The sequence below is a fragment of the Sturnus vulgaris genome, chromosome 3, assembly GCF_052056855.1.
Source record: "Sturnus vulgaris isolate bStuVul1 chromosome 3, bStuVul1.hap1, whole genome shotgun sequence".
Taxonomy (NCBI): Eukaryota; Metazoa; Chordata; class Aves; order Passeriformes; family Sturnidae; genus Sturnus; species Sturnus vulgaris.
The window spans coordinates 89,996,822-90,015,196 of NC_142245.1; the positions used below are offsets into that span (position 1 = coordinate 89,996,822).

An 18,375-nucleotide genomic window follows, 5' to 3' on the forward strand; every position below is an offset into this window, starting at 1 on the left:
TTGAATTTTGTTTTTCTAAAAGAGATAACATAAAAGTACTTAAATACCAAGAGGTTGGCTAACTATTTTATTTCGTAATAGCATGTGTTTGATGACTACAGCTTGTGTTAATTGTGCCATAAGTTTAACAGATATCCCTTTTAGAAACATTTTTGGCATGCTAGTGTCTGTCATGTCTTCTTATCGTCTCTGAACAGTGGAATAAAAGGTCAATCTCACAGAAGCCATAAAAACTCTGATGCTACCCCTGTAGAGGCTTAATATTAAGAACATTGAATTTTCTCATCCATTTCTTATTTCGGTTATGAATTCTGCTTACTTGACAGGTACAGAGTACTTCATTATGTGCACGAACAGAAATGCTTAAATGGATGAAGCAGCTATTTACGTCTGATAGGAGCTAAGTGGGACATTAAATTAATGCCAAACAAGTGAGTGCTCATTTTAGTTTTGTTATAAATGGCTGCAGCACAGCAGTAATGTGTTGACTCTTATGTGCTGACAAGTTCTATATTTCTTACAAACTTCCCTTAGAGCTCGTCGTGGAAAGACAAATTCACACTCTGCATGATGAAATTAGCAGCAGATGCATTAATAATTGAATAAGGATCTCTGGAGACACACCACAGTTCAGAAAGAGAGTTGTTGACTGGCTGGTTTAAGTAGAGGCTTCTGTTCTTATATATAAGCACTTACATAAGCCCTGAGTTAAGAGCTGCTGCCTTTATGTAGCCTTTGATATCAAATCCACTTCCTGCTCTTAGAAGACTTTGCATAGTTACATTTGACAGGTCCACGAGCAGACTGACAACCATTAATCTGGGCAGAGCGTGGCCTTGCTCATTCCTCCCTCGCTCTGACTGTTCTTAAACTTCAAGGCAAACTGAACACAGTTTCTTTGGAAATCATCTCCAGAAGATGAGTGGGATATGAGTGACTGGAAGACTTTTCACTATATGCCAGACCCTTGTCATGGACCTCCATTTCTATAGGGTTGAAAGTGTCCTGAAGTGTGAAGCCCAGCTTCTCTCACAGAAGGATTAGGATAATCTACTACCATCTTCCTTTCCAGCAAACATGATGTCCTTTAATTTAACCACATACCCAGCCTTGAGAGGAAAGGAATTTCACAGAATCACGGAGAGACCACAGTGAGTCACCTGATCCCATTTCTCAAGAAATCCATCCCAGAGCACATTGCACAGGCTTGTGTCCAAGCCAAAGACAATTCTTTAACATCTCAGGGAGGGAGAGAGACTCCACAACCTCTCTGGACAATCTGTTCCAGTGCTCAGTCACTGCAAAAAGTTTAAAGATTTAAAAGATTAAAGAAGTTCTTCCTCATACTCAGGTGGAATTTCCTGTGCATCAGTTTCTGCCCGTTGTGTCTTATCCTATTGCTCAGTACCACTGAGCACAGCCTGGAAACATCCTCTTGACACCCTTCCTTCAGATACTGATAGGCAGGGATGAGATCCCCTCTCAGTTGTCTCTTCTCAAGGCTCAACAGGCCCAGCTGCCTCAGCCTACCCTTGTAAGAGAGATGCTCCAGTCCATTAATAATCTTTGTTCCCCTCCACTGGACCCACTGCAGGAGCTCTGTGTCTCTGCTGTACTGAGGAGCCCAGAACTGGACCCAGCACTCCAGATGTGCCTCAGCAGGGCTGAGTAGAGGGGCAGGATCAGCTCCCTCAATCTGCTGGCAATGCTCTTCCTGATGTACCCCAGGATGCCACCGGCCTTCTGGGCCACGAGGGTACACTGCCAGCTCAATTTGTGTCTTTTGGACAATAGCAAAGAAAGGAAGAGGATTTCCAGAAATATGATTCTGCTTTTTAAAGATACCACCAAGTCTATGATGTGATTTTTAATAGTTAGTTTGTAATCACACCAAATAATATTATGCTCAGAGGATGTTGACAAAATAATGTGTTATTTCTTTCATCCCTGGCAATACCATTGGAGCAAATTGTTCTGGATTTAAAATCAGAACTTTATTGCACTAGTGCCAAGAGAGTGATAGTAATTTAAATAGTCTAAAAATTTGTTACAGTTTGAAGAAAGCCAAGATTAACATAGTGTTACTAGATTAACTCCACAGAGCTCTCCTGTGCATGCAGACTTCAGTTGCTAATTTTGAGCATAGGTTGAATTGACTTCCGTGTTTTCCTTGCCTCCAGGTTATTTTATAAATCTCAAGATCTGTAAGCAAAACTTACCTTCAAAATATCTATCAGTGTATTTTCTGAAGATTCATCAGCTAAAGAAAAGCTAATTTTAATCTTAGATTTTATATATATTGCATTTTTTTCCGTGAGCTACAATATGATTTAATAAAGTACTGTCTTTAAAGCAATCATCAAGATTCAGTTGTCTGTTAAACAGTGCTTCAGTTCCTTCTATTTAGATATGCAATTCTTTTTATTCGATAACAGTGCATATGTTATTTATTCAGTGAGAGTTTGGTATGAGTCTCATAATAATGAAAATATGGAATTCGAGATCTTTTTAGTATGAGAAACATTTAAACTGTTTCTGTTGTCACTTGAAATAAGAGTTAAGCTCCAGAGATTTATATTTGTGTAATGAAGTATTGTCTCAATCTAGATACTCTGAAACATCTCGCAAGTGGCTCAGCTGAGGAAAGAGCAGTACATATTTTGCTTTGTGATATTGAACCACAATGCAGATATTAAGAGATCAGAGACAATCAGGTGAAGGAGTAAGCATGCAAAAAATCTCTGGTTTCAGCATCACACCTTCTTTTGGAGTGCTTGGAACAAAAATGTGAAAATTTGCTTTACATAAACATTTTTTGTCAATAGAGGTACCATTTCAGGATTAATACTTTTCATTTGATTCACACATGTATAATACATTTCAATGATGTTTAAAAAAAAGGAATCTTACCGTCATCTGAGGTTTAAGAAAAAGACTAAGTACTTCAACAAGGTCATGAACTGCTAGATGAGAGGAATATACATGAGTTAGACCAAAGAGGAATAAAGAATCTGAATTGACAGGGGCAGGGGAAGAGAGATCACGAGTCATTAACTATGGCTTTAGGCTTCACAACTCTCTACAGTGGGTTTAATCCTATTAACTGATTTCCATTCATTTTGTTATTTCCAAGGAATAAGATCCTGAGTCTTCTCCATGTTAGAAGTAAATATTATGCAATCCAATACCTTTTGTACCTATTGTTAGCATATATAAGGCACGTCAGTGTACCAATGTTTATTCTTAACATCTGAAGTAATCACCAAATTTCACAACTCTGGTAGTTATCACTGCTGTAAAAGTGAGGAGATATTTCTAAAGCCTTTTAGTAAGTGAATAAACCAATGGGTTTTATCTATGTTTTGCAGGTCACTGGATGTTCAAAACAGCAAAGCAGATTAAAATAACCCCTTCTTTTTTTCTATCACAGTAATTTTGCACTTGAGTATATGAGCATTTGCTAATATAAAAGCTATTGAGGAAGATATGGAGGGAACTTCTTCTAAAACTGCCTTATAAGGTAGAAATAAATGTTGCATTTCAAATCACAGCTCTCCTTGAAATTTGATTTCATTTTAAAAGATATCTTGAGCAGTAGTTTTTGTCTCTTGGTGACTTCCAGTCAGACAAATCCATTTAGATTGAAAACAGAGCTTTCTAATTTTCATCTGGTAACCTCAGTCTGAAGATAAGTAGCTATGTTTTGATTTATGCCTCATCACTACTCCTGATGTTTCTGCAGGCCATAAAATATTTTCCCCTTGTACATTCCCCTTCTAGTCTTCATAGTCTTCCTAAATTGTCTCTTTCTGTTATTGTTATTGTTGCTGTTGTTATTATTATTATTACTATTACGTCTCTGAATATTTGCCTGGCTATTGTTTAGGTGCATCCTTTTTTTTGGAATAAGTTGGCAAGTCTGTTAGTACTCCATGCACCTATTTGTACTTTTCTGCAAATTACCCTGAAGAATAAATTGTTCCTTAGACTCAATATGTGAAATTAGGGAGTGGGGGGGAAAGAACAAAACCTTTTTTTTTACATATTTTTCTGAACTTGGACATGATTGTGGAAAAACTGGTGTATGCTGCACCCTCCACAAGTACTTTGAGAGAGCACAAAGCTATAGGAATGGCCAACACAGCTGAAGCAGAGTAAGATGCTGCAGCAGCAAATTATTTTAGAGTATCAGTTCTTTCCTCAGGAGCTCTTGGGATGACAGACTAAGCATGAGCAGTGTCCATAGAGAGTCCTTGTCTACTGCGTTCAAGCAAAACAAATACACAGGGCTGAAGTCACTGTGCATTTCCAGATTGTCCTCTGGGAGCTGTGATAGCTGTGCTGAGTTGGCAGGGCCAAAAACTCAACACAGAATTCTCCACAGAATGCATTTGATTTCTTTGTAGCCCATTCTGAGAAGAGAAAGATCAGGTGTTTCTATGTGTTCTCTGTAAACATTTTTTGAATTTAATAAATTGCATGGGATGCCAATTGCACGGAATGATCCAAGTTTTTGGATAAAATGATGCTTCTTTCATCCCAGTAAGTAATACCATGATTCTACTTCTTCTGCTATTTGAGAAAGTAGGACCTATTTTTTTAATGTCCTCCATGAGAAGTGCAGCCTTTTCTGATCAGACAAATCTAGGTGTTCTTACCAACTTTTCCCTTTTACTTTCCAGTCTACTGAAAGAAACTTTCCCATCATGGCTTTTCTCAGTTCCCCTAACATTTCTCAATCTAGTTAGTGTTGTCAGCTTTCTTGCTTCCCTTCTGTCTCTCTGATAATGCAGAGATAATGCACAGGATATCTCCTAACCAGAATAAAAATGTCTGGTTTGAACTTCCCTATGCAAAAATGTCAAAAAATTGTGCAATAACTTAACACTTGCAGTTCCAAAGTCTTCCATATTGCACAGTGAACATTTAATTTTCCATTAAAGAAATGGGCTTCTTCTTCATGGCCTCTTTTAGGAACAGATTTCCCACTGCTGAAACAGTAAACTCCGTTTTGTCTTTCAGAGAGTCTTTGGAAATGCCTCTCTCCAACACAGCTGCAGTTTCCTGTCCTTTCTGTTACCTACCTTTGCTAATCACAGTTCCTGTGGAGTTGATAGGAGATTTGTACAGAGGTTTCTGCAACCTAAAAATGCCAGTCTTCATGGGACTGTGAAGAAAATTAAGAAGACAGAACCAGCATACAGTATAAATAACTTTTGGTTACAATCCTAATCCAAGATGGAAATTCAATCCATGCACTTTCATCTTCCTGTAAAGTAATATTTAATACTCATCTCCATAGTTATATTTGTATGCTCTGAATGTCTTCCCTAATGTACTTCTAAACTTGTCATTTAAAGATATAAAACCTTTTTGAACATAGATATTACAGTAAAGACTTTTGAAAGATAATTACAAGTTCAAAGACTTCAGTTAGGGCAGCAATTCCTCAGTACAAGCAACTGGATCCTCTTAGTTAGTCACTAGATAAGTGCACTAAGAAAGTTAGAAGGGCTGGAATCTCAAGATGGAAGTTGGAAACACAAAGCAAGATGGAATACTTTATTCCTCTGAATAATGAAAAGCTGTGTGTCTTGGATGCTGCCTAGCAGGGACAACTGAAATTTAGGCAAGGAGCAAGGATATTGTGCTTGCATAACAGTGCTTGCATAGAAATTACCCATGAAGACCCAAGGAATAGTAGGTGCTTCAAAATCAGGTGACAAGGCAGATGTAAAGGGATGACTTGGAGCAGCTCCTGAAAACTCCTGTGCCCAGACATGAACAGAAAGGATGTTTAACACAGGCCAGGCCAACAGATTTTGCACTCTTTATAGCTTTAACAGCAAACTTACATGAAGTTAAAGCCTTAAAAGTGAACCCATATTTTGGCTTATTCATTTCCTTTTAAGCAATAGTCAAGAAAAGGCTGGCAATGCTTGCATTGTTTTCCATGGTACTGAAACAGGCAGAAAATTATTAGTGTTTATATAAATAAGAAGTAACACAGGTTGGAATCATACTCTTATATGGGTTAAAAACTAAAACGATCATCATGAAGCACCCTCATCTCTCAATAAATGGAGCACAAATAAAGGCTGTGTGTTTTGGCACTGTGCTATATAATCATCTTCCACTTTAGCATGGTGAAATGAGCACTTAGACTGATAAACTGAGGACCTCTTTCAGATTGCAGTATGGACCCAGAAAGAGATGGCCTGTTGGATAATCAGTGCTAAATCTAAGCTAAGGTTACAAATGTAGTGATAGGTTATCCAGGAGGAATAACTGCCAACAGAGAAAGTTCACCCCCAGTCTCAGGAATCTGATGACTCATTTTTGTCTCAAAGGGGAAAAATTTACACCTTTCTTTTTTTAATAAGATGTCACATTGCTCTAGAATTTTTCTCTGTGTTAAATGTACAGAACAGAATTCAACATTAGGGTTCCTCTAGAAGACTAAAGTGAGGTTTGCCATGTTCATTCTTACTGAGGGATTAGGGAGTAATGTTTTGACCAGAATTATGGCTGTTCCCATTGCACATGAACACATATTTATGATATGTATTAAAAGCATTTGAGTTCAGTGCTTACTAGGAATTAAGCATAGTGATTTTTTCTATCTCATTTGGCATTTTAAAAACAAGTTGGTTTTCTCTGAGCTGTTCTGCTTTTGCTTGTTTCTAAATTAAATTAATAATAAAATTTTCGTCTACAGGCAACACTGACAGTTTAGCCACTAGAATTTTTCAAGTATTTTAGGTGCAGATCAAAGCAGACTATTGGGCTATAAATCAATCTAATACTGTAATTGTCCTTCCCATTCAACTGTTTACTGTTTCTGGGACGTCAGTTATGCACCAAGCAGGTGTTTCTTTTAGGGATGGACACTATGGCTTCTAGATATTTTCTATGTATGCAATGAATTTAAAATCAAGGAATATAAATTAGTATCCAGAGTTCTGAAGTACCTGTTTCTGCATTTTGTCAAAATGCATGTTGCATACTGGTGTATTTCTCAGTGGCCCATTTTAGCATAATCTCTGAGGTGTCTTGTCTTTTCAGTTCTATCCTACTTATATTTTTATTCACTTCCTATTTTGACATCTCACTTTGAGTCAGTCATACTCTTATATTCTAATTAAAATATATTCAGCATCAATCATTATATGAATGCCATGTGGTGCGACATTAGCCTTTTATTATGGCTTTCCAATTATTCCTATTGCTTTTTTATCATAATCTCATCCAGCTTTTTAACTTCTCCCAATCGACCCTGGTCCAGAGAAATATTTAAGATACGACAATACTGACATAGTCAGAGAGTAAGATTTTTTGTAATGACTAGTTGTTTAATTGGTAGTTGAATGGAAAGTATTTTCACTGGTTGGGTACTCACTTTGAGTTTGTCTTTGAAATCAGGAAGAATTATCTCTCAGATAATTCTGAGGTTCTCAGAGAACCTCGGCAGAGAGTGCAGGGACTGAGAAACTTTTGCAGGCTCTTCTAATGCATCATATAATGACAACACTGAAATAATTATCCTAAATTAAATACAAAAATATAATCTATGTTCTCTATATTTTCTATGTATCTGCTGTTCTTGTGCTCCAGAACTGTTTCTTAGAATTTCTACTTGCCCTATGTCCCGGAAATATTTTCTGTAATATTCTATTCTGTTTAGCATTATCATAAACATACTTCTGAGTAAAAAACACTTATTTTGTAAATATTTGTGAACTACTGAAAATCATTCAGCTCATCCCAATATCTGTGGATTCAGCTGGAAGAATGAGGTAAGCGTAACATTAAGGTGGCAAATAATTCACTTAAAGAATACAGTGTATATGCTTCAGAGGTAAAGATACCTCAGTAGAATCCTGCATGCCTCTGTCCTGTCAACAAAAGGGCAGGTATTTCTGTCACATGGAAATTGGTTGGCACAACTAGTTCTCTGTGAGAACTGGAAAAAGGGACAGCATGACTGATTTTGTCAAGGGCAAAAGGACAGTGAAGAGCAGTGCAACAAAAAATAATATATTTAGGCATATAATTTAAAATATTTCAATGATCCTTATCCAAGCAAAGGACAGTTAAGAGTGATAAATGTAATAACTGTGAAAAATAAACATGAGAACTCGTTTAAGCTTTTTACTAAAACCACAAAAGGTTGACTTACCATAAGCTATAAAAGATGTCATTAAATCAGCAGCCTTTATGAATTGCCTGCTGCAGTTTCTGAGATACTCCTTTCTCTCCCAGTACTCTCATTAACTGTGTACAACTCCAGGAATTGATAAATTGAAATTCCTGTAAGGAAGTTCCAATGTCAGACAGACAAAGAAAGTAAAATGTAAAGAAAAGTCATCTCTCACTACAGTGAGGAATCCTGTTCACCTCAGTGGGTCTCGTCATAGGTGTACAGGTGGTAAGATCTGTCTCTAAAATTCTGCTGTGCTAAATATGAGAGTACAGCAGACAGTTTAATAAATGAGCTACATCAAGTCAGTTCAAAGGTGTTCTGTGGAGTATAGACTGTGTACCAATAAAAACCTCCACATTTTTTATTAATTCCATTAAAGTAGCATGCTACCTCCAAATATTTATAGAGATCAAGCAGATTCACTTCAGGACAAGTCCTTCATACATACCAGAGGGACCTTTCCTGAAATGTAAACAGTTGGCATCTGCTGAACCATAATCCCTAAATCAGAAACACAAATATTTGGATTAACAAAAAATGGAAAGCCTCATTCTTTGATGTTGACCACCCAGTACATTTTTTTTCACTTTCTGTATTGTGTGCATGACCAGCATTCTTCATTCAGGACTGGAAATGCAGTGACTTTTTGTCATAGTGACCAAAAAGGACAGTGGTGATTAAATTCAAGCCAGCACAAACCCTCAGTGATGCATACTGACTTCAGAAGATTTGAAATCAACTCTTCAGTTCAATGCTATACATTGCAGTATGAAGCAACTGGGATTTGATAAGTCTTAAGAATCAGATAAATAAGAGGATATTTATTTTACCCCTTTTAAAGAGTATATTGATACAGGAGGAACTTGAGGAAATATAAAATAGAAGCTTGTGAGTACCATCATTGAAATTTATTTGGTTTTATAGACAAAGAGTTTTAGCATCCTACTGCACCAGGGACTGTGTTCAATAACTGTTAAGTGAAAACACTTAACAGACCTGGAATTGCTGTCTGTCATATGTACAGTGTATATATATGTAATACAGAATTAATATGTACAGAATATTCCATTGTACAAATTAAAGCTATAATAATGAGCTAAATGCTTTAATTGGATTGCTGCGGGAATTACATTTGAAAATACTTTCCAAAGTAATTTATTTTTGGATAGTGGTTTTTTCTTGAAGACATTAAATATGCAGCTATTGAAAGGCACTGAAAAGTTGGAGAAGAATGAGAATGAAGTTGCAGGTGTTGGTGCTGAGAACCAGGGGCACAAGTAGTGATCCTGGAATGTCTGCCTTTTCTGGTTTGTGCTGTGGTTTTAGGCTTTATGGATCCCAGGAGGATGAGCCATGATCAAGCTGTGTTTCATGGATTTCAGTCTTACTCTTCCCAAGCCACACTCTAGCCACTATTGCAGCCTCATACCATGGTCTCCAAAAGATTTTGGAGCTTCTCCAGGTCCATAGCAGGAGGTGAAAGGACTAATAGCTCCTGGTCAGCCTACCTGGTAGAGGGGGTTTCCTGCAGCCTCTGCTCCTAAGGGCAGTGGATTGGTACTGCACACTGGATCTGGCAGTGACATCTCTGAACCAGCACCTCTTTGCAGCTTGAGGCACTCACCACCTGTTGCCTTTGGCAAGATGACAGGGAAGCAGTCACATTTCTTCTGAATTCTGCCTAGATCCACACACACTTGGGACAGGTACTCAGTGTACCTGAGAACACAAAAAGAACACAAAAGTGTTCTTTTCTTTTTGGATTTCACAAATCTATTTGGCTGGGAACTAAATTCTAAGTAAGTTTGAAGGAAGACTGGAATTGTCCATATAAAAAATTGATGCCTTGAAACTCCTACAAAACAATAAAAAATAAAACTAATAAAATACCCCTAAGTGCAATTCAAATGGTTTTAATATTGTTTTTCATGTTGTATTTTCATGTTATTAATTTCTGGATATAGTAGACTTCATTATACTCTGTAAGAAGGGAAGCCTTTCAAATAAGATTGCATATTGAATTTTAGGACTGTGCATTAGAATTTTCATATGACTTCAAAATTATCAAAATAATTACTTCTTGTCTATGCAAACATGAATGGTTTTCCTTCATTCCTACTCTGTCATAACTAATCCAAAGTTCTTGGCAGTATAAAAATGTGCCCTGAAGCCTATTGACAATATTCACCTGTTTCCCTTTTCATAAGAGAATGTGATTTTACCAGACATCCCTTTAACCGTGGGGTAAAGGAAAGTAGCTCTTGCCATGTTAAATAATGAGCTGTATAAATTTCAGCTGCTGGGAACCTATTCTTTGCCTCCAACAGGAGGCAAAGTGGTTATGACTTTTAATGTTAATAATTCAGATTAACTGATATCATTCAGGGAAAATCTAGTTTTTCTGCATCCTTTCTGTTGCGAAAAAGGTCTTAGAAAGCACTATAAAGTTGTATTATGTTATGGCAATCACCTTGACACTAGAATTGACATAGTGCAATGCATTTGTATTTATAATTTGTACAGTAGCACATTTTAGCCGTGCTATTACTATTCTACTATCATGTACTTCATATCCTTCCAGATTTTGTCACCCTCAGTTACTCATTCACCTGAGCAAGGCCATAAAAATAAGGTCTGAACTCTTTAATTGTAGCCATGAAATGAATGTAAGAGTTGAGAGTGCTGCTCTGGCTGTAGGTGTCTGTATCTGCACATATGCATATGCCATCCTGGACTGTGACAGGCAAGTAGGACACAAGTGTTGGTAAAAAACCACCTTTTATTTCTGATCTGAGAGATTGTCTGTGACAACCACAATTCCAGCACAGAGGAACTCAAACCTTTGGTTCGTCTCTGTTGCAGAATGTAATATTCTGTGCTCAGAAAAAGGAATTCTTCCTAATTTCACAAAATGCAAAATATGGTCAATCACAGCTACCATTCATAGGATCTGTTCAGGGTTCTTACCTTGTTGTTGTTGTTGTTTGTATTTTTATTCTTGAATATATAAAAAGCCATTTTTTTTTAATTGGAAAATAATATTTGTAGAATTACAAATGTACCTTGAAATTTTTAATCATTTGCATTTTAAGTAGCCAAGTTTACTTCATCATTGTTGTGCAATTTGACCACCTGTATTCATAAGGTGTTACCTGCAAGCCACTTTGCTGAGCACTGCAAAGTTAATGAATACCCTGCAGGAATTAAAGGGCTTGTCTTTTTTCAAAAGGGGTCAGTGATGAAGGACTGATTCATTGATTACAAAAACTAAAGGAAATTATCATTAAATAAAAGCAAATACAAAGATCTAATGGCTTTCCAATAAAGCATGAAGTGGGATTTGGAGAACTGAGTCTTAAGAAATTTGCTTGACATCTAACTTTAAAAAAAATTGAATATGTAAATAAAAATTTTAAAAAGGAAAAATAAGAAAAATCTTAATTTTACAATCCATAGATAAAATTAAATTAGTTATCATGGGTTTGGCTTACTATTAAAATATTTGGGGATACAAAAAATGTTTAACAAACACGAGATCTTCTGTCACTTAAAATACTTATCCTTTCTTTAAGGGTTTGTCAAGAAAACTAGGTTTACTACCTGAACTTTATTTTACAAAGTAAAAAACAGAATGTTCTGAAAATCAAGCTGTCACTAGTTAATGCTGTCAAAATAACATGTCAATTTTACACGTTTGTTCAATTAGACCTCACTCTTTATTCCTCCTCATTTTAAATGATATTTGTTCATTTGTCCTTTTCTGGAGCCTTTTTTCAGAGTCCCGTGGACACAAAACATAAAATCAATGATGCTGGAGTTTATGTAGGCTTAATATTGGGATGAAAACTGAAGGTGGCTGGTCCTGCTGTAATAAAATGTACTTGTGTAGTTCTCTATGTAGCACTTTGAATAGAGTGAATGACAGCAATCTCAGTCTGAGAACAGGAAAAGCTTTATGGCTCCATTGAATGGGTGGCTGGTTTTATAACAGCCCAAAACAAAACATTCATGATCCTTAAACAGATTCAGATTACCACATGTGGACAGGCAAAGCAGCCATGTGCAGTGCTGTGGAGTTCAGTCTTTTTTCCATTTACTGCCCTGCTAGGAAAGCATGCCAAGGATTGCAGTCTATCAAGAAATAGGAGAAATGTTTCCTCCAAGGAATCTTTGGACTCATCAGGAAGTTCTCATGGTTCCTATAGTTGCTTGATGTTAGATTATGGTATTATTTCATACGTGTAGTCTTTAGTGCCTTCAATAAGAATGTCCTTGAAGGCAACCACAGGCAGAGCAGGACAGCTGATTATGATGTGCCACACCATAAGTTTAAATATATAGACACTAGAAAAGGTTGTAATTTCACATTCTGGTCACTCCGTGTGTGTGCATTGCCTGGCTAACCACATGTGCATCCATAGGGATATTAGATCTCTGACAGGATCTTCAATTACTTCCTTTGGTTTTGCTACTTCCTTTTGATATTGAGCTGTCTATATGAATTGAAATTGAGAAAACAGTTAATACAATATCTATTCATTGTAAATCCTTCCTGAATGATGACTTGCCTTCTCCTGGGATACAGCATTGTAGCAGAAACCAACTGGTATAACTTGCAGCTACAACTGGAGTTCAGCTTCTTTTCTAGGGAAATGTACTTTTCATTAATACTGATGTTCAGGCTCAGGAAAAAAATGTATCTGAGGAAGAGTGTTATACATGGAACCTCAGGCTGTTGCTCTTCTTGATGATACCTGTTTTTCCTACAGAGAATCATGTGAATTGTTACCTGTCATTGCATCCCCATGTTCATCTCCTGTCAGTTTGAGACACACCACTTAAAAGAAATTCACTGCTCAGATTGGGCAATTTCCTTGTTACAACAATACATTCTTTTTCTTATTGTGTCTTTTGGTTTCATAAGTGCTAACAGATTCTTACCCAGTGGTTTTAAAATGCTTACTGATTCACAGAGACAGAAAAGGTAAACAACAGCTAAGCAATTGGTCTGACAGATAGTGCAGTCCCTCAGGAGGCATTCATAACATCCACACCAACACTGATTATTCTCTCTCAGGAGCACCATTAGCAGTTATTTCATCACCACTGAGTGTGGATGTAATTCTGTATCATCAGTCCCAAGGCTGGCCAGTTCTCCTCAGCAGAGATTAAACTGTAGGCAAAACCACTTCTCTGTTAAAAAGAAAGTAGAAACCAACCTAGTGTTCAATTTCCAGTTTAAAGTCCCATTAATATGGACACTTACAGATAAAAGAATTAAACTGTAAATACAGGGGAGTAGTATATTGACTTATTTTTAATTGTATTCGAAGGGACGGTTACATCTAATTTTCTGTTTAGCTTAATAATTCATTTTGGTTCAAATATGTTTTGACCCGGAGTTATTCAGAAAAACAATGGTTTTTAGAAGGACACGGTGTCATTATAAATGTAAGTTGGATATGAACTATGAATGGGATGCTATTTGATTACAGATATAATCTTTGTAAGAGTAAATAGATAAATAGTATTCAGAAATTGGCACTTTTTTCACATTTTTCAAATTTACTGGAAAGACATGCACCTTTATGGTTTGCTGAAAAAGGTATGGAAAGTCAAAAGGAGGTACAGAAAATAATTCTGAAAATAAAAATAAAAAAATACAGGAAAATGTACCAGTAGTGAAATACTGAATAAATTCTTACCTATTAATTCAGCCAAGAAAAGACTGAGAGGTGACTTGACTACAGCCTTCAGGTACCTACAGGCAAAAAGTATTCCTGACAGTAAAGAGCCCTCTAATTTAGAAGGAAGGAATGTGTAATTAGCTGAAGCCAAGAATTCCAGTCTGTTCCCCCATCACCAAATTAACAATGAGGGCTTTCAACCATTAGAGCCATCTGGGCCTCTTAGAAAGATATGCTACATCTCATTCAGAAGCTACAGAGGCTGATAGATAACATTTTGGGACCACACAGGAGGTTGAACTAGACAATAATGCATCTTTTCTTCTGCCCTTAATATCTATTTCTGAATCTAAATGAAAATTAGTAAGGTTAACAGAATCTGGCCCTCAGTCATATATATTTTATCATTTAATTACAATTCCTTTTGAGCATTATAATTCAGTTCTCTTATGACTTAATCTCTGAAACTTTTCTACAGGATACCAGAAATAGTCTTTCTTATTCTCATAATTAAACTTTGAACCAAATCAAAGTTCTTCAGCTTGTGACTCTAAATTAGGATATGAAAAACTTCAACAAACATCATTTTAGCTTCTTTTTTATGAATTAACACAGCAATCATATAGCACAACAAAGTGTTAATATCTGTTGTAGGCCTTGAGCAATACAAATGTGTGGTTATGTTTTGATCATGCTTGATATGCTATGTCTTGACTACATCTTATTTCATTCTGTTTCTACAGGTTAGTGAGACTTTAATCAAGAAAAAAAATCTAATGAACAGTAATTTGAAACACAGCATTTGGAAAGGTCAGAATGGTACATTACATCCTTATTATCCAAAAGAACAGATGAGTTTAATATGCTGGCAGCATTTTTCTGTGAAGAAGATATTAAACAAGAACTGAAAATGGCACAAGGTTCTCGCTTCCTTTTCTATGACAAAGATGGTAACAAGATGATGGAACTACACAGAATAAATCCCTTTCTACTTTAATGACACGACTGGATTCTATCTAGATTTCAAAAACTTATGCCTAGCAGAAAGCCAGCATGCATGCTATTTGTTTTAATTCCTTTACAACACACTTTCTTACTTGTATGACCCATTTTTCCATTAATATTTTCTAGTCTTAAACATGGGAAGATATGTTAACAGAAAGTGCACAGTACACCAAGTTTTGCAGCATAATGTGTTGAACTGCAACAAACAATGCACTGCATCAGCGCTGCTGAAAATACAGGTTCTCCAGCTTCTCTTGGAATAGCCTAAGAACAGAGATAATGAATTCCAACACACAACACATTGTGTGTGTCGTGCTTTGGAGAGTCTCTGAAGGTATGGAACTCTTTGAAGGCAAAGGAATTTGCAGTATATCCAATAGGCTGTTTTAGTATAAGAAATGTCAGAATTTCCTATCTTAAATCATTACCTGCATGAAGACTCTTCCTTTTGCTTCATAGGTCTAAAGGGAGAAAAAATCTTCTGGAAGTGGATATTGTATTTTAGCACTAAAATACACCATCAGGGTCCATGTTAAAAGTTATTATGGCACCTGAGCAAGTGCTGTGCTTAAAAATGAAAAAATTAGGTATATAGCATGCCCCTGTATTAGTTACTTCTATGCAGTTCTCATGAGATATGATAAATCTGGTATTACCTAAAAATGTAACAAGATAGATTTTAAAGATATTTGTAATTATTAAAGAAAACATTTTATGTTGTTCCAAAGATAAAAAAAGAATTAAAGTATTACTCACTGAAGTAGACCTACATGGGTTTGCACAAGCTCACAATTAGCAATCGTCTTGAACCTCTTTTTCCCATACCATCTGGAGAATACATTTGAAAAAAAAAAAACTTCTCTGTGGTACATTACATGCAGTATCTTGCTGAGAAAAGCCATTCTGCTTTGGTCAAGAGAGACAAAATGACCATATCCAAAATATGTTTTTTCAGTATGTCGAGTGAATGTATAAGTATGTATATTTATACTTGTTGGGTTTTTTTTCTCTATTTTCTTTTTTTTTTAGGTGATTTTATTTTCCACTGGAGACTGTATTTTTCATCCTTTGTTTTGCAACTATAAAGTAGGATAGCTTTTCAATGCATTAGCAATGTGCAATCTATTTAGAAACTTCAAAGGATTTGCAATGCTACAGACAAAAATCCCTAATGGGTGTTCATTTCATAAGAGCCTATGGAAATTAATGTTTTCAGTGTGGCTAGAAAAAATCCACTAGATACAAGTTTTTATCAAGTTCCTTGTTATGAAGCAAATAGTCCTTGAAACTGAAGTGAATAAAAATAGCTCTTTTCTGCTTCCCACACTAACCAAACATATCAGCCATCCAATATGCAGCATACATAAAATAATAAATAAAACTATTTTTTCAGTTCCTAATTATTATTCACAATATAAATCTGTGAATTTTTATAATTTGAATTACTCTGACAATACATACTTTTGCTGTGAAAAAAATAAAATATATGCTGTTGCATCCATTTTTAAAAGACCATGTTTAGAGCATAACTGAATAGAGAATCCATGGTTTTGAGGGGAGACTCAATGTGCAGGCATACAAATATCTCCAGAATTTCTCAGAGAGTCCATCCAATATATCAGATGAAGGAACTGGGTTTTGTTACATGTTTTTATTTCTTACTATGCAAAATGTTGTTGCTGTGTCACACAGTATTTAACATGGGGAACATCTTGAATACATTGCACAGCCTTATTTGCTTATTCTATAAAATGGATTTTTCTCACTACCTGATTACAGTCATTCTTTTTTGAAAAATTACCAAAATAATCAAGTGCATCTTATGAACAAATACAAAAGCTTGAAGTTGAACTTTAAGAGACATCTCCTTTTATCAGTTTTCTCCAATAAATAATGTGGGGTTTGAGCATTTCCATGAAGTCTTTTCTTCAGTGAGGATGGTGAATATAAGTTTCACATAAAATGTTGCGCCCATGAACCCATGAGAATATCTCGAATTGAAAGGATCATATAATCCTCTGTGAGGTATATTCAATAAATTAACAGCAGAACAAAATTAACAAACAAAAGAAAGTGAGGCTGATGGAAAGGTGCCATATTTAAGAAAGATCACAAAAGAGAATGTGCAGCACACACATTCCTACAAATAGGATTTTATGCCAGGAGTTGCTGGTTCATTGTAATCCCAGTAACAAGGACACTCAGACTCTGTGAAATATGGTTTAAATACCATTTATTGCAGCTAACACTTAAAAAAAAAAAAAAAAAAAAAAAAAAAAAAAGCACAGCTGATCTTACACCCATTCAGATGCTGGGAAACCCTGATGTTATGCACCACTGAATGAGGCTCCATGGAGGCTCATCATCCTGTGCAGATCCATGTAAAGGTTACCCAGTATTTCAGTCTTTTGAGTTCCTGTAAGGTTTTCCTAAAACAAAATAACTCTATTAATCATTTTCACTGTCCAAAAAAATCCCCCAAAGGATATGCACATGGGAATTTGTTGCTGCTGCTTTAGATAAAGGCAAGGAGTTGGTGTGACCCAGTGGCAGCTGCCCACAGGCTACTTCATTACAGTCAGCCAGCCAAGCTTGTCCTGCGGGCAGAGGATGTGCAGGGCACAGCACAGACCCGGGGGTCATGCTGTGTGCACAGCACATTCTGTGTGCACAGCTCGGTGCAGGCCTGTGCCTGCTGGGGACAATGGCTGTGTGAGACACTAACTCCCCCAGGAGCAGTAGTCTCCTGGTCAGGATCTCAGCACGTGTGTGTGTGCATACCTGGTTTACATCTCCATATGAAAAGCTGCTTTTGTTCTCCAAACTGAACTGGTACGCAGTATTCAAGTCTGCATACATTAAAAACTACATGTCCACTGCAAACACTCCTCTGTACAGGTCTCTCTTTATCAAGCTGACATTGTGCTGGAAGTCAGATAAGTTTATAATTACAGAATTTATTGCCACTAAAAGGCTGTGTAAGTACATTTTTGCAAGTGTGATTTTTGTGCCTGCAGCTCAAATTCTTGTTATGCTTGCATTTGAATTTGTTTGTTTTGTCACACAATGTTACTTGGTATTATATGAGTAATAATCCATGAGCTAGAAAGCAGACTAAAACCAAAGGAACAAAGTCAGTTGCATTATTAAAGAGAGATTAAAATAATTTGACATGAAAGTCATTTAGAGACAGTACAGTCTGTCTGACTTACTGATGTGCACAGAAGCTAATACATCATTCAGCTCTGCTACCACCTGACAGCTGCTCAGCATCTAATGGGAAATGTGAGGGTGGTCACAGTCCAGTTCATAGTGGACAGGTGCTGGCATCACAAAAATCATCATCACAACTGGCACTAATTGGCACCTTTGTTGACAGTCTTGGCAGAGAGGCCAGTGATTTAATCTGCACAGAGACTTCCTTGCAAACTCTGCTGGCTTGGGATGCTGGGCTCAGCTCATCTTTCACTTAAACCGTTC

The 18,375-nt window shown here is 36.5% G+C and overlaps 1 protein-coding gene across 3 annotated transcripts in view; it reads left to right on the top strand.

Annotated features, from left to right (window-relative positions):
- The window catches only part of KHDRBS2 (KH RNA binding domain containing, signal transduction associated 2), a 349,112-nt gene extending 331,029 nt beyond the window's left edge, over positions 1-18,083 (top strand). For 2 of the 3 annotated variants that reach the window (XR_015802678.1, XR_015802679.1), the window contains one exon: positions 14,634-18,083. The gene's annotated coding sequence lies outside the window, so the exon portion shown is untranslated. Of the gene's footprint in view, positions 1-326; positions 432-14,633 lie in introns of all 3 variants that reach the window. The other variant, XR_015802677.1, reaches the window with a different exon arrangement.
- Positions 18,084-18,375: the final 292 nt, after the last annotated feature.